Source organism: Ictalurus punctatus, chromosome 9 (genome assembly GCF_001660625.3).
Source record: "Ictalurus punctatus breed USDA103 chromosome 9, Coco_2.0, whole genome shotgun sequence".
Lineage (NCBI taxonomy): Eukaryota > Metazoa > Chordata > Actinopteri > Siluriformes > Ictaluridae > Ictalurus > Ictalurus punctatus.
In genome coordinates this window covers 26,623,700-26,641,242 of record NC_030424.2, presented here as the reverse complement: position 1 = coordinate 26,641,242, position 17,543 = coordinate 26,623,700, and the positions used below count along the sequence as shown (strand labels likewise).

The 17,543-nt window shown below is 40.3% G+C and overlaps 1 protein-coding gene across 6 annotated transcripts in view; it reads right to left on the bottom strand.

Annotated features, from left to right (window-relative positions):
* Positions 1–3,871: 3,871 nt before the first annotated feature.
* si:ch211-63b16.4 (kinesin heavy chain) overlaps positions 3,872–17,543 on the bottom strand; it is a 64,485-nt gene continuing 50,813 nt past the window's right edge. For 4 of the 6 annotated variants that reach the window (XR_008397041.1, XR_008397039.1, XR_008397042.1 and 1 more), the window contains 4 exons: positions 14,517–14,600; positions 13,815–14,015; positions 10,262–10,346; positions 8,840–8,953 (listed from right to left, as the gene is read on the bottom strand). The gene's annotated coding sequence lies outside the window, so the exon portion shown is untranslated. Of the gene's footprint in view, positions 5,026–8,839; positions 8,954–10,261; positions 10,347–13,814; positions 14,016–14,516; positions 14,601–17,543 lie in introns of those variants that run through there. The other 2 variants (XR_008397040.1, XR_001813578.3) reach the window with 2 other exon arrangements.

The window sequence follows — 17,543 nt, the reverse complement described above, 5'->3', positions numbered from 1 at the left end:
TATGAAGTTGCTGGTAGTCATTCCTACTATTGGCTGCCAGAGTAACACAGTACTGTGCCTTATAGAGAGGGAAAAGAGTGCTGCAGCAGTGCTTTAGTCTTTTAGGCTGCATTTGCACTACAGGTCTTGATGCCCGATTCCGATTTTGTCAAACTATACCCGATTTTTTTTTTTGACGACCCGCTTAGATCGTCTTTTAAAAGTGACCCGTAACCGATATCTGCATTTACACTATACACTTCGTGAAACAACCCACCTGTTGTTTCCTTTTACTCAGAGGAAGTAAAAACGTCGCAAATTTGCAACGGACGCAGACAAAAATAATCTATAAACTTTTCCTTTCCGCACTATATTTAAAGGTCAGCAAAACACTGGATTATTAAGGCGGAGGGAAAAAAAAGAAAGAAAGCCCTTCTTGAGAGTTTTTCGCGGTTGGTGTCCAAGTGATTTGACGTCATTCGCCGCCTTTGCTTTTTCTACCATATATATGTATGTATATGTCCGTGTTTGTGAGTGTGCATTAGTGTTAGGAGCTGGAATAGGGGCCATGAGTTCAGGGTTCTGATGGCTTGGGGAAAGTAGCTTCTCTATAGCCTCTTAGTCCTGGCCTTGTGGACACAGTGGCACTTAACTGACCACAGTCACCATAACAGTCCATTGTGTGCGGGATGTTTGAAGATCTGGACCTGCACTGACTGGTGTAGATATCCTCCAGACCGGGCAGTGCTCCTCATCTGTACACTCTGTACGCTCAAACAGATAAGCTTCCAAGGCTTCAACTATCAAGCTGATACCACCATCGACACCACTGTATTCACAATCTTGTAGATCTCTAACTAGCCGAGCTGAATATACCGTGTCGTTGCATTGTGTCACTTTGAGTCCAGAGTTTGCCGTCTACGCTACTTCTTCATTAATGTGACATTCACATACAAAAATGTCCCTGAAAAATATTGAGGGAGAAAAGAAGCTCTTGCTCTTGTTTTTTGGAGCTAAATATTTTCTCCAAGCAACAAATTAAGCACGTCACAAATATTTTAATATAAACCTATTTAATGTGTTTCAGGGTAGAGGTGATCAAAGCTATCTTGTTAGGCCATAAGGTGAGCACATACTTAAATATTTGTTTGTAAATAAAATTTCCTTCCTTCTATTTTTTTGAGTGTTAAACCGGCATTTATTTGTAGTACAAGTTGTAGTTGTAGAATAATACAACATAGAAGGGAAACCTGAAAAACTCCCCCCCGCTGATATACCATGAGATAGTGTCGACATTATCTCTCATTGGTGAGATTAGTGAAAGTGGCAAAACTAGTTTTACAGACAGCTGTTCAAATTCAGATTGGCTGTCTGTTGCTAAGCATCTAGCCGTAATATTCTAACAACCAGCAAGGTTAACGCAGCAAAAGTGGTGCTAACCCTGATTCGGACCAAGGGTTCATAACCTTGGGTAAAAAGCGGTGCTAACCCTGCTTCTAAATTACAAGTGTGAAACGTTCCTCTACCCGGGTTTAAAAGCAGGGTTTAGAACGATCATAGCCCAGGGTTAAGTGCGGCGCGAAAAGCTCTTTAGAGTACACACAGCATCAGAGTGCTTGTGAGTCAGCTGTCTTCCTGAGAGAAACCCGACACACACACACACACACACCGGTTTTGTTTATCCAGACTGCTTAGCACAGAACAACACTTGAGTAAGTGACACTTGAGTAGATGGACACCCCCACAGAGCTCATCGCTTATCTTGTAGAGACAGTAATTACAATTCTTTTTGACTTGTTGATCTGTTAAAGGGAAAATCAGACTATTCTTTAAAAAACAGCTGACACTGTTGGGGATTGAGCAAGGCCCTTGACCCTCAACTGCTCAGTTGTATAAATGAGATAATTGTAAGTCACTCTGGATAAGGGCGCCTGCCAAATGCTGTAATGTAATGTAATGTAATTTAATGTAATATATATATATATATATATATATATATATATATATATATATATATATATATATATATATATATATATATATATATATATATATACACACACAACATTAACAAAGAAATAGGTGAAGTGCATACATGTATATTGCTATATAGATTGTGTTTGGCTCAAAGCAGATGTGGAGGATGATTATCTCTCTCTCACACACACACACACCTTCCCTTATGCTTCTCCTTTTCACATTGTGCAAGTGAAAAAAACCCGAACCTGGCCCCCCACAAACCACTTCCTCCATCCCTATATATGTCTTTTTTCACTCTCTCTATGCCTCTTAAGAATCCAAATTAGAAATCCTTCTACAGTCTGTCCGAACATAAAAAAAAAAAAAAACTCATCTATGCCAGTTCAATTTTCATTTATACAGCGCTTTTGTAGAGGAGCATTATGAAAATAATGCCTCGGTGCCTGCTGGTCTGCCACGCCTTTTATCATCACATTCGCAGGAACGAAACAGAACCCAGCTCTTCACCATGGGAGAAACACAACACAATGGAAAGTGAACCAAAATGACACACTGCTGTATCTCTGTATGCAAGGATCAGAAAGACCACACACCTAAATGTTGGTCAGCCAAGATCTACTTTGGTGTCTGAAGTTTTTTTCATTAGACCATGGTGTGTGATATCATCACACACTCTCCTCAAATCACACCATGTTGTACAGTATCTACAGTATCTTAACCGCACATGTACAGATGTGGTTTCGGACACTTATTGACAGAGTACTCTATTCAAGAAGGCAAAACTGTGCAAAAAAGCTGAGAAAATCAACAGGAAGTCCATTTTGAAGCCAAATCAATTGATTCAAATAGATATGTGTATGAAATGTTTTAGTACAGTGCTGTTTCTGTGTTACTGAGTCAGAAATTAGCAGGGTTTGAAATAGTCCACTACGCACTGTTCCCTACACTGTAAAATCAGATTCACTACATAGACATAGTTATATGGAACATTAGCTAATGAATGCGCTATCCAAATAATTATCTTCCTGTATCAATCCTAGCACCTGAGATAATTATGAACCGAACCAGTATGTGTACATGGAAAGCCAACTCACATATATTGTATAAGCAGAATAGTTTTATTTAAAAAAGCAGTATAACGAGGAAGAGCTACTTGTTGAAGATGTACTGTATGTAGTCAGTATTAGAGGAGGCCATCAGTTTTTAGGGGAGGCATGGTAGCCGCTCACACCCGAGCTCGAGGTCCGAAACCCTAGTGGAGAATACCCAGTGTGTACCCAGTGTACCCAGGTATGTGGAGTCACATGGGCCAAGAATCGAACCACCGACCCTACGATTAGTGGACAACCCGTGCTACCACTTGAACCACAGCTGCCTAAATAATGCCTAAATCTGAAAGGTTATACAGTAGAAATGTTCTTTGACAGATATATTACTGCATTAAGGTTACTGTGCTGGTGTCTCAGTGCTTTATTAAGATGATTTATTTCCATATATCTTCATAACTGATTTATTCATTCATGTTTAGAAAATGCTTGGTCAGGGTGATGGATCCAGGGCTTATCCCTAGTGCACTGGATGTGAGGTCGGCAGACACCCTGTATGTGCTACACTCATTCACACACTCGTTCACACCTAGGGGCAATTTATCATAGTTAATCCGCAGTGTGAGGAAACCAGAAACCCGAGAGTAACCACACAGAAACCTGAGGGTGGGGTAGAGGGTGTGGTAGTTGAGAGGTTAGGGTTAGGGCTACGTTGGATCATTTCTTTGGTCATAGAGCTTCCGTTAGCAAACTGTGGTTTATACTCACCATAAACATGCAGGAGGCTTCACTCCTTAAGAAATAATTGGCAGTAATAATAATAATAATAATAATAATAACAATAATAATAATAATCATTCGTGCTTTTTGAAAGAATTCAAGTAATTACATAAAATGTGTATGGACAATAATTTCATAATGATTATTAAAAAAAAAAAAAAACCTCAAAAGAATTGTAATACTATTCGTGATATTAAAATGTTATACCTAAAGAACACACCTTGAATGCACCTTGTAATTCCTTATTGCATATTTTATCATGCAGCTATCATTTATTTTAAGGCACCTATTAGGTAAAGTGAAAATATTTTTTTAAAAAAGTTATTAGGTTAATAAATATGGCTTCTGACTATCTACACGATGCCTTCAAAACTTCTTAACCTTTTTTTTTTTTGTCTATCCATCCATCCATCTTCTATACCGCTTATCCTACAGGGTCGTGGGGAACCTGGAGCAAGGCGGGGTACAACCTGGACAGGGTGCCAATCCATCGCAGGGCACAATCACATACACACTCACACGCACTCACTCATACGCTACGGACATGCCGATCAGCCTACCATGCATGTGTTTGGACTGGGGGAGGAAACCGGACTACCCGGAGGAAACCCCGGCAGCACTCCAAACCCCCAGCCCTCGAAGTGTGAGGTGAACTAACCACTAACCACCGTGCGGCCCCCTTGTTTTCTGAACAATTATTATTTTGTCAGTGGTTTATAAGCTCACTTTGCAGCGGTGTAACAGTTCAGCTGGTTCTCACACCCAAAGTGTACAAACAAATAAAAACAGTCCTCTTTTTAGATCGGCACCATTCGGTGTTTTCACTGAGAGAGAAAACGTAAGAAGGTGTGCATTATTAGTGAATGATGGACGAAACAATAGCAGCCGGCAGCATGATGACGAGAGGCTCGTTACTGTGATTAGATTAATCAGCCGCTGTCCTTGTGGAAGAGGATCGTTTGTGTGATTAGGTTAATTAGATGAAATCAGACAGGGTTTCTCCTTTCTCTCCTTTCACTCATGTCTCCTTCCTGCTAATGGCTGATTTTGTTTATGTTTCATGTTGACAGAGTTAAAACTACTCATCATACAGACCTGCAAAAACCACAGAAATGTTCCGTTCAGTGTCGTCGTCGTTTCTTTAAATTACACACCTGATGGTTTTCATGTCCGATAAAATAAATAAACCGACGAGCTGAAGGTGGTGTGTTCAAGCGTGTTAGTCCAGGACTAGATGCCACTGTAAGAAGACAGACGGAGTTTCAGGTTATGTTACACAAACAAAACAATAAGAACACAAATAATGCTCCTCCTATTCATATCAGTTTTGGTTTGTTTGTGTCAGATTGTCTTTCGTTCTGAATAATCTATCACTGGTATGCATTGCATATGTATTATCATGCTGTGTTGTGTTGTGTCTGGATATCATTTGCAGAAATCTCAATAAATGTAAATCTTACGTCATGCTATAACCTTTTTACCCTGAAATACAGCGTGTGAAAATTGGTTTGAGCGGTTTTGCTTTTGCATGTCAAATATCTCATCTATTTGCCTAGTATAGTTTGCCAATTCAGGTTAATTTCCACTTACAACAAAACTTGTTGTTGTTGTTGTTTGTTGTTTTTTGATAGTTCAGTCGTGGAGCAAAGAGACAACAATCGAAATGCAGTGACAGAACCATCCTACCTACTGCAATGCACAAAATAGGTACAGAATAAAACACTTAGGGAGACAGTGAAGTGAAGAGGAGTTACTCTTACTCATCAGGAAGGTTATTAATTTCCAAAGATGGCATGCACCGAAGTGTTTTATTCCTTTTATAGCACAGCCAATTTGACAACACTAACAATGATTTACAGTATTGAGATAGAAATACTATGATGTTTGTGCCATGTGTATCAGCTACGGGGTGTGTATTCCACAAATTATTTAACTACACGGGTAATTAAACACTGATTGATAAAATTAGATTTTGGACTTGACCCCCTAAAACTCCCAGCAGCCATCAGCAGGTCCAGACTTACATGCTTCTCTCTTATTCCTGCCAGTTTGTTAGTCACTGAATAACCCACATATTAGTTACTGAATAAATGGTAAATGTCTGCATTTATATGGCACTTTTTTAACCTTAGTGGTTCCAAAGTGTGTCTCATTCACCCATTCACATACACATTCACACACCAGTGGTAGCAGAGCTGCCATGCAAGGCGCTAACTTGCCATCGGGAGCAACTTGGGGTTCAGTGTCTTGCCCAAGGACACTTCGGCATGTGGAGTCACGTGGGCCGGGAATCGAACCGCCGACCCTACGATTAGTGGATGACCCGCTCTACCACCTGATCCACAGCCGCCACGGGTATTATAATAATACCTTCATTCTATTCATCTTAATAATATTTGTTTATAGCCAGTAACTAAGTGACTTTTAGCATGATCAGATTTTTTGGGCGTGTCTGATGTGAGCAGGGCATGAAATTGCGAGCAAAACATGAAAACGGTTCTTTTTCCCGGTCATATCCATATAGGTCTTCAGCTGGGATATGGAAAAAACCCCAGCATGCTCAGTGTGCCAGAGAGGACTCCTGGAGCATATGCTGCGTTGCTGCCTGAAGGCCCTGAGGGGTGCTATCGCTGGCAACATGACAAGTTTTTGACGGTAATAACAGATGCCATCTGCTCAGGGATCATTCGCAGTGAGCAACTACATGCAGCAAGACATCCCATCGCTTTTGTCAGGGCAGGAGAGAAGCCGCAGCCACCGATATCCAAACCAGGCAGACTCCTTTCTACTTATTACTACATGCGATTTCCCAGACACCATCACAGAAATAACATTCAGGCCAGACATTGCCTTGATGTCAAAAACTACAAGACACATGATCCTACTGGTGCTCATGGTTCCCTGGTAAGATTAAATGGAAGAAGCCTATGAAAGGAAGAGGTCAAAGTATAAATGCCTGGTAGGTGAGTTCTGGAACCAAGGATGGAGGGCTCGATGAAGGATTTTTTTTTAAAAACCTTTTTTGATTAGACGATTGCCTCACCTGTTTCACATCACCTTCTTATTTGAACTTCTCACATCGCTATTAGTCCTAAATTGTCCCTGTTCCAAAAAAGTTGAAAAAAAATCCTTCAAGAGCAAGGACAGATGCATCAGCGAATAATCCAACACTTTGAGAACAACATTCCCCAAAGACAAATCGGTAGAATTTTGGACATTTAACCATCTACAGTGCACAATATAATTAAAAGATTCAAGGAATCCAGTCAAAGGTCTCCCTGGAGGAAGAGATTGTGATATCTCAATGGGATCTTCCTGGTTAAATAAAGGATAAACAAATCTCGGGGCGTAAAGGACAAGGCCGAAAACCACTTCTGAATGCGTGTGATCTTTGATCCCTCAGACGTCACTGTCTTACAAACCGTCATGAGTCTGTAATGGATATCCTGACATGGGCTCGGGAATACTTTGGTAACCCTTTGTCATCAACACCATTCGCCGCTACATCCAGAGATGCAAGGCCTTACTATGCAAAGCAGAAGCCATACATCAACACCGTCCAGAAGCGCCGCCGACTTCTCTGGGCTCTGTCTCATCTGAGATGGACAGCAACACAGTGGAATCGTGTTTCATTGTCCGACGAGTCGACATTTCAAATAGTTTTTGGACAAAACAGCCGTCGTGTTCTCCGGGGCAAAGAGGAAAAGGACCATCCAAACTGTTTTCAGAGTCTGGTCCAAAAGCCAGCGTCTGTCATGGTATGGGGGTGGGTCAGTGCCCATGGCATGGGTATCTTGCACATCTGTGAGAGCACCATTAATGCAGAAAGATATGTACACATTTTGGAGCAACATACGCTGCCATCCAGACATCGTCTTTTCCAGGGACGTCCCTGCATTTTCCAGCGGGACAACGCCAAACCACATTCTGCCCGGATTACAAGCGCATGGTTGCGTAAGCAGATAGTTTGGGTGCTAGCATGGCCTGCCTGCAGTCCTGCATCCAGAATAAGGCAACGAAGGCCCCGTGCAGAAATGCCGAAACACTTACATCACTGATAATGCGTCCAAGTTGCATTGTAAGTAAAATAAAACCTGCTTTTAAATCTGATTAAAATCTCTCAACATGCAACTCTGTCATTTGCATTACAAGTAGGTTTCTTTTTTTTTTTTCCATTTGGCGTAGGCCGCATCTTGACGTTGTCCCGTATTCCACGTAATGAAGGTTAGGACGGATGCAAGTGCAGATAAGAGCTTTTAATAAAGAGAGGCAGGCAGTCAAATCCAAATTATGAGACAATGGCGCGGTCAAAAAACAAGCAAGGGGTCAGGTGATCTGCAAACAGGCATAAACGAGGCGAGGCGAGGCAAGGCGAGGCAAGAATCGAGAACGAGAAGCAAGAAACAAGATCAATGGACATGAAACAGGGTGCAAACGCTTGGTACGGTGAGAACACTCAATACTTCGCAAAGTCATCGTGTTCAAACAGTCTCTTTATACTGTTTTGTGAGTGCTGTGAATTTGATGCAGGTGTGCGTGATTAGAATGAGTGTGAGTGTTCTGGGAATTGCAGTCCATGGCGGCCATGTCTGTAGGCCGCAGTACAGGATGTTAAATGTAGTCAGTGGTTTGCTGTGATATGACAGATGTCAAATATCTGCAACAAGAATAAATTAAAGAATTAAACAGCATGGAGGGCCGAGTCAGAAGAGGAAGAGGGCGGATGGGAGTCTTTTTTCTTTGTTAAAAAAAAAATAAAATAAAAAAAACGTTTTATGTTGCTGCTGTCTGCAGCAAAGAACCATAAGTAAACGTTTCCCTTATATAAAAAATAATCCATCGGATGAACTTTGCACTGCTTTCCAGTTAACTGGCCAACTGTCATGAATCTGACAGCACATGCCCTCCTGTCTGGTGAAATGTACACAGACACTAAAAATCTGATTTAAAATAAAGCACTCTCCTTCCTGATCTTTTCCTTCATGTGTGTTGCTGTTGTCATACCCACGTTAATTAATGCACTCGTTCTCTGTCCCATGAACTACATATCTAAAGACTCACCCACATGAAAGTAAAAACCTTCTACTCACATGTTTTTTTTCTTGCATCCTGTGAGATCCTAGTCCTGATGCACACCTCTATTGTCAACCAGATCTCTGGCAAGCTTTCTTAAAAAAACAACAAAAAAACTCCAAACAACAACAACAACAACAACAACAACAACAACAAAAAACGAATAGTGCTCCTCCTGTTCATTATCTGCTTATTCTATAATTAATTAATTTTCAGTTACTGTACTTATTCTATGCAAGTGCATAGTGCTTTACGACACTTTATGTAGCATTACAAAGGCTTGCAATTATCTTCACACTGACTAGATCCTTGAAGAACTTGTTTGTAAGTCAGAGCTGCAGGCACATTCAGAGCGATTGTACCGAGTTTCAGGGAAAAGCCGTCCAGGTAGTTTGTTAGAAATGTGAAGTCAACCACAATCTCAGATCGTTTGTGCGACACTGTGGGAGTGCTTCCCAGAAATGGCAAAACATACAGTATCTAAACCCTCATGTCTAGGTTTTCGTTCTGGTAAAGCCGTGAACAGAACACGTGCGTGTTCATGACTCTGGCTTCACACTAGGGCTTGATTAGGGCTGCATTTTCAAGCACTTGGATTGTTCTCACGTTAAGCGAATGATTCACGGCAACCAGCGACGCAGCTCAGAGACGAATTTAAATGATTCCAGGAAATACCAGGAAAGATTTTCTTTCTTGGGAATTGCAATGCTGGGAATTGGGAGTGAACTAAAATGGAATTTGCTAGAAACTCTTTTGATGTGGAAAAGTACAGTATTTTGCAAATACCTTAGGCAGACTTTTATATATATATATATATATATATATATATATATATATATATATATATATATATATATAAAATTGAAAACAGTTTTAAATGCAAAGAAATTAATTTTTGTAGTAGTAGTAGGCAGTTTTACTGGTTACTGCTAATATAGTCATTCCTTATGACACTATTTTTGTGTGGGTCTTGGCAATCTTCTTATACCCTAGGCCATCTTTATGTAGAGCAACAAATCAGATCTCAGAGAGTTCTTTGCCATGAGGTGCCATGTTGAACTTCCAGTGACCAGTATGAGGGAGTGTGAGAGCGATGACACCAAATTTAACACACCTGCTCCCCATTCACACCTGAGACCTTGTAACACTAAGTCACATGACACCGGGGAGGGGAAATGGCTAACTGGGCCCAATTTGGATACTTAGGGGTGTACTCACTTTTGTTGCCAGCGGTTTAGACATCAATGGCTGTGTGTTGAGTTATTTTGAGGGGACAGCAAATTTACACTGGTACACAAGCTGTACACTCACTACTTTACCTTGTAGCAAAGTGTCATTTCTTCAGTGTTGTCACATGAAAAGATACAATCAAATATTTACAAAAATGTGAGGGGTGTACTCACTTTTGTGAGATACTGTATATGTATTCTGTGTCTTTAGTCTCTTATCCGTGGCCTTTGAGCTACTTGAGGTTGGAGATGCATTGTTCTGGAACAAAAGAAAAGGATTAAAGTTACATTTAATGAGAGAAGACAACAAGATCTAATCAGGATGTAACAAAATAGGCCTTTCATATCTGTGTTTTTAGGACTAAAGCACCACATGGAATGGAAACATGTGACCGACTTTCGTTTCTTGTTCTATTTTGAGGTACAGGGAGAGGAATAGGCGAAGACCAATTTCAAATATGCAGCGAGACTGCAATATTCTTACGCGACTATTCTTTTCAGTATTCACACACATTCTAATTTCTGCTTATCTATAGAAACACCAGTACATGGTGTCACATACTAGGCGTAAATTCGTAGCAGTTATACAGCACATTCTCAGCTTATTAGTGCTTTATTTAGTGTTCTCATATTATTTCTTTGAATTACACACGTCACCTGTTTCTTAATAGTTGCTGTTTCTGGAAATACTAATATTTACCAATATTTTTATTTGGTCATCTGCCATTTTCCACATATTTCTGACCACTTCCGCCCACCAGCTAGTTCTTTGTTTTTACACGACGGCAATGAGATTGAATACTGACACGAGCTTCTTCTGAGACACATGGAGCCAATCACACATCCTTTCAAACTCCTGATCATGCTGTCAGAACACATACAAAGGAAAGTGCTATCTGCCCTCTTCCACATACATGAGTTCATAGACGCCGCTGCTGAATTCTCAAATCTGATTGGTCAGAAGGTGTTGATTAATGTTCTCTAACGACAACTCTGAGAATAATTATCACATCTGGAAGGCAAATCACCAGTTTATATTAGTTTCAAATATGTCATTGCTTCTACAGCAACAACTACAGTGTAAGGTGGATACTCCACATGCTGTAGTATAACTAATAATAAACAAATAAACATTTTCCCCCATAATTTTCCATTTTGGAAGGACATCACCAGTGTCAACACTGTGAAGTTAGAGATGCTGTGGAGCCTTTCAGAACGTCTCTTAAACCTTAAGATGCCTTGGATAAAAGAAGGTACTTTTTTCTTACTGTACCATCTTGTTAATACCTCTCCTTTCCTTTTTTGTATGTCTGAGTTACCCTGCGCTCTGACCCCAGCGTCCTAACAAGCTGGGCTATGCGAAGAAAAAGATTTCATTGTGCTGTAATGTATATGTGACCAATAAAGGCTTCTTCTTCTATTTAATCAGCAGCTTAAGTCACACACAGCAGTTCATTGTGAGATCTTTAGATATGCTACCTGTTTCCTATTAAGCAACAATAAGTAAACGGCAACAAATGACTAAAAGGTATTAACTCTGGGTTTAAACATTGAAAGTAACTTTAGAGGTCACTGGAGTTTCTGGAGTTCTGTTAGATTTAGTTCTAAGACAATAACCTACTGTGTCTGTGTGTGTGTGTGTGTGTGTGTGTGTGTGTGTGTGTGTGTGTGTGTGTGAGTGTGTGTATAAGGTTGAAGGTTGACACGTTGAGTGAATCCATTATACAATATATAATACTGAACCTCAAAGCTTTTGTTCTGACTTTAGACATGATTTCGGTCCTGTAAACTCCTTTACAAGACAACAGAGAAGAGTGGGCTGGTATCGCGTAATTTTGAATGATTTTAGTATTTATGTTTAATATTTATGTGTGTTAATGAAATAATTTTACATGAAATAATTAACATGGATGCAAAAGACACGTCTCGTTATCTAATATATATTTACAGTGCACTCTGTGTATCTACACTTTACCAGTTAACACGTAGGTCACTTTGACGGTATCCAGTTACCTACTGTAGCCTATCTAGTGCTCTTTTGTTTGTGAGCCGCCTCTGCTGCACTCATCGGTGGCCCAAAAATATCCATCCAGTGCTGTGGTTTAACACAATGACTAAAAACCAACACAACAACACGACAGTAACTGTGAGCATCTTGCTATCTGATTCAGGCCAGGTTTTAGCTATGTGTACTGCAGTAAGCATGCACACACATAATGAAAGTCTCTATTCGGTTATATTAAACATTAAAGTGACAAAACGCAGTTTACAAATGAACCAAACACGGCCAGAGAGAACAATCCCCTTCTTACTCCGTTGATAAATTAACGAGGACAAACAGAGTCGCTGATGTAAAGCAGCAGCCTTAGAGAGTGGCCTGGGGCACACTCCGGCTGAAACGCGCTGATCTATGTCAAATATTGATGTGGTTGGCCTGGATATTTCTATATGAGATCATTGAAGCCTGCCTTTATTCAAATGTGGCAGTTGTTCTGCTTAAAAAAGCAATGCTGTAATGCTACGGGAAGAATTAAAATAAAGAACAGCTATTCTGGCTGCAGGCTTTCATTACAGCCAAATTATGAAGGCACGTTTGATAGTTAGTTGGAGATTAAGAGGAACTGAGAAGTGAATATTGCAAGAGAGAGGGAAGAGGGAATTATGGAATGGATCATGTCTATATGTTAGAAATGCCTGTGCACCATGGTGACCTTGTTTCCCTACACAAAAAGGCTTTGGGGTGAGGGGTGAAAAGTGGATGACTTTTTTTTGGCTAGGTCTTTTGTATGGTTTTTGAGACATAGTTATGCTGGGAATTTTTACTGAAACCTGGCAACCCTGGTTGACGATATTAGCTCTTACTGCGTTTTTCTTGCACGCACAAAACTGAGAAGTGCATTATGGGATTACCCCTAAATATCGCTATATAATAGACTTTAGCATACGTCAAGTGTGATAGCGTCACGTCAACTTCATTTTGTTTGAGGCCATATCATTATTAATGTCCTCCTGTCCCACCAAGATCTATAGTCATGAGCCTCTGTTGAGATTAAGGTCATCATATTTCTTAATGACCTATCCTAGTACTAGTGTTTTGCCTGTATCTTTTAATTTTATAGCAGCACAAGCTGAAATACATTTGAGAAATACTCGATATGTTGTCCCTTCTTCGCAGACGACGTGTATGAAGAGAGATGTTACTGGAGCTAAAATTCAGATCACTGTTAATCTCAGAATGACCTTTAAAACATAATGTTTCAAAAAAGGAATATTAGTCCCCAGTAATATAAGGGTTGAACATGAGGCGGACAAGACCATAAGGCCAGAGAGATTAGTCCTACAGGATAATAACAGTAATGTAGTCCTGTCATGTTGAAATGCCACTGCTCCAGGGAAGATAATTCAGAGGAAGGACATCAACATTAAAGGCCAATCAGTGGCTATAATGCAATCTGCGCTCGGGAACATGTCAGTGCTCACGTAGACAAATTAGGCTCAGGTTTTTCCTCCCCAGAAATCACAATTATTATTATTATTATTATTATTATTATTATTATTATTATTATACATTACATAGACTATATGGCCAAAGGGTTATGGACACCTGACCAACGCCCATATGTGGTTACCTACATTCTGATCATTGACCCAGAGCCTTTAGCCTTTAAATAAATAAACGTGCTAGTGTCTTAATAGGAAAAAAAATCTAAAATATACTTTTATTTACTATTTTGATTACAATCCAATCCTGTAACAGCCCAGTGTGTGGAGTTTGCATGTTCTCCCCGTGCTACAGGCTTTCCTCCAGGTACTCCGGTTTCCTCCTCCAGTCCAAACTGTGTGTGATCGTACCCTGCGATGGTTTGGCAGCCTGTCCAGGGTGTGCCCCACCTTGTGCCCCGAGTTCTCTGGGATAGACTTCAGACTCCTATGGATAGATGGATATTTAATACCATTATTAATTAATTGTTCTTTGTCTCAATCTGACATTTTTGATAGCGCTATGAAGCACTTCTATAAATCGAGCTGGATTAGGGCATATGCAAAATGCCGTAAACGTAAATCCTTGTGTTTTGATGTTAAAGTTACAACTTTGTTATCTGTCTATCTCTTTGACATTCTTGTCTCGTGGTGATGAGTGTACATATTGTATGTGTAAACTCCAAATAAAAAGACAAATCCTTCACATCTTACTCCAACCCAGCAGTCTATAGTTTAATACGTTGTATGGGAGTTCCCCTCTTTTCCCCCAATGGCACAAAGAGAAACGCAGTAACTGAATATGACAGCTAGTGTATATATAGTTATAAACAGTGACAGTGTGCTTTTGCCAACAGAAACACAACTGTCCCTATGAGACGTTCAGTTTATCTATTTATACGCTCTATTTACATTCCGTCCCTATTTTCACACTGGCACTAATCCTTACTTTACAGTAGCAGCATTCACACGATATTTGTATCTTCCTCCTGTCTTCCTGTATTCGTGACATCTCACGGTGTGGTCTCACTGTCTGTGTAAAATGATAGCTAGATGTTAGCAAAGGGAAAGATCCTGGCTGAAATGTCAAAAGCATCACAGCTAGCTAAGTGTAAAAAAATAAATAAATAAATAAATAACAAATTCAGTTCATAGGTCACGTTCCCTACTATGTAGAAGAAACAGGTTACAAGATCGGTTTTTAATACTTAATTCAAGAAAACTGTATCTACGGCAGTTCATTAGCTGGTGTAACATTAGCTGTCTAGCCTGTTAAAATGGAAACTAAAACTATCTAGGCTGATAGGAAAGCTATCTGATTATACTGCTTTGCCAGATGTTCACTTGTCTCTTGCATTTTGCTCGTCATGTCACTTCTATTAATAATTGAAATGAACAATAAACGGGCAGTGATGAATCAGGGGGAAATGGCAGGTGCTCAAGCCTGAAGATTTGCTCATGAACCAGAAAAATAAAGGCAGAGTAAATATGACAGAACAAAGTAACACACCTTTCCTGTGCATTGCTAATCAGTAACCTGTCTTAAAAAAAAAAAAAAAAAAAAAGCACAGTTCTCCATTTATTCCCAATTTTTACTGTTTACTTCCGTTTTCAAGCCTCTCTATCCAGCTCTGGCAGCAACGCCTGATACTATATCTGTTCCTCACATCTGTCCTTTTAGATCTTATTACCCGGCACACTGGGAAGTCTGGCTTGTGTAAACGCTTCACAGTCTAGTGTTTTTCTTTTCCCTTACCATTGTATTAGAAATATGATTATGGGTTTACCGTGTGATGATAATCACATATGCATGTGGTTTAGATGATGATTCTTATTACATCCCGGGGTCTCCACATTACAGAAACCAGACCAAGACTAAGACAGTGTTGCAGCAGAAAAGTCCCATAACCGCATTTCAGTAAAACCGGTGTACAAAATCATTTGTCCGTCACCTATCCGCGATGCAGAGTCAACACTGAGCCTTTGTGTCTTGTTGACTCGTGTGTGAGAGCCTTTGAATACAGTACAATGTTTAATGTGGTGTGTAACTATGGAAACAAAAGGGGGTAATAATTTGGAGAAGGGCAAAAGAGCAGAAAACATAATTAGGAAACACATTTTATTATTTTCTTTTGGTAAAAATGTCACAAATGGTAGTTTTATACTATACTATACTATACTAGAGCTTTCCTATACCATTGTATTATTATTATTATTTTAAATTATGTCAAACATTTTAAATTGGATCACAAGAAATTCATCCCACTGACATATCATACCATATACACCAATCAGCCATAGTATTAAAACCGCCTGCCTAATATTGTGTAGGTCATCCTTGTGTTAGTAAAACAGCTCTGACTCGTCGAGGCATGGACTCCACATGACCTCTGAAGGTGTGCTGTGGTTCTGGTACCAAGACATCATCGGCAGATCCTTTAAGTCCTGTAAGTTGCGACGGGAGGCCTCCGTGGATCGGACTTGTTTGTCCAGGACGTCCTACAGACGCTCGATCGGATCGAGATCTGTGGAATTCGGAGGTTGAGTCAACACCTTGAATTCTTTGTCATGTTCCTGAACTGTTTTTGCAGTGTGTCAGGGCGCATTATCCTGCTTAAAGAGGCCGCTGCAATTAGAGAATACCGTTGCCATGAAGGTGTGTACTTGATCTGCAGCAATGTTGAGGTAGGTGGTACGTGTCAAAGTAACATCCACATGAATTCCAGGACCCAAGGTTTCCAAGAAGAACTACTGCCTCCGCCGGCTTGCCTTCTTTCCACAGTGCATCCTGGTGCCTTCTTCAATGCTGATGCTCACGTGCCCATTGTAGGAGCTTTCGGAGGTGGACAGGGGTCAGCATGGGCACTCTGATCGCTCTGCAGCTACGCAGCTCCATACGCAGCAAGCTGTGATGCACTGTGTCTTCTGACTCCTTTCTATCAGAGCCAGCATTACCTTTTACAGCTCTTTGTGCTTCTTCTGTGGGATCGGAACAGACGGGCTAGCCTTCGCTCCCGACGCATGTCAGTGAGACTTGGGAGCCCGTGACCCTGTCTCTGGTTCACCGGTTGCCCTTCCTTGGACCACTTTTGGTAGGTATTAAATCACTGCATACCGGGAACAGCCCACTAGACCTGACATTTTGGAGATGCTCTGACCCAGTCGTCTAGCCCGTCGTATAGCATGAGGAAAAGATTTTGATGAAGAATTACAAAGCAATTCTTCTGTAAGTCACTCTGGATAATGATTCCTGATTAATGCGGTAACTGTAAATACAGAATTAAGTCCATCTGTTTGCAGTTAAACTACGTTTTCTGTCTATCTCTATGGCCTGCTTTCTAAATACTACACAAGTTTGTTTTTACTACATTCTTTTTAAATGAGTTTGTGAATGTGTGTATACATGGTGCTTAGTGATCCATGGGGTCCCAGTTAGGGTGTTTTCCTGCCTCACACCCAATTGTTTCCCAGATCTACCACCATATCAACCAGGATAACGCGCTTAGCATGAATGAATGTTTTAATATCTTCGGGTCAATCAAATAGATTGTTCTCTTTTATTAAATAATTATACATCTTACAGTGTATAGCAACGACAGTCATTTTCATCTACAGTTACAGCATTTAATCAGAGGGGGTTTCCTCGTGCGTTCTGTGTGGGAAAATTACAAACAGAATCTGGCAGCCTCGGTTGTTCCAGAAGCTCTTGGGTTTGAACTTGGACTCACACTGATTGGGGGTATGTTTGAAACAGGAAGTCCACTGATGCAAGATAAATGCAAGCCTCTTTTTTTTTGTTTGCTTTAATCGTGATGATTACGGCTTGCAAATACTTAGCTAGTGGATAAATTTAGCTGTTTTAAAGTTACTTCATTCATTTTGTTTGTACTGTATCTGCAGAAACTGACAAAATTGTTATACAAGAGATTTCTTTGTACATCTCCAGTTCCTAGAACATCCGTTTACAGAAGGAAAA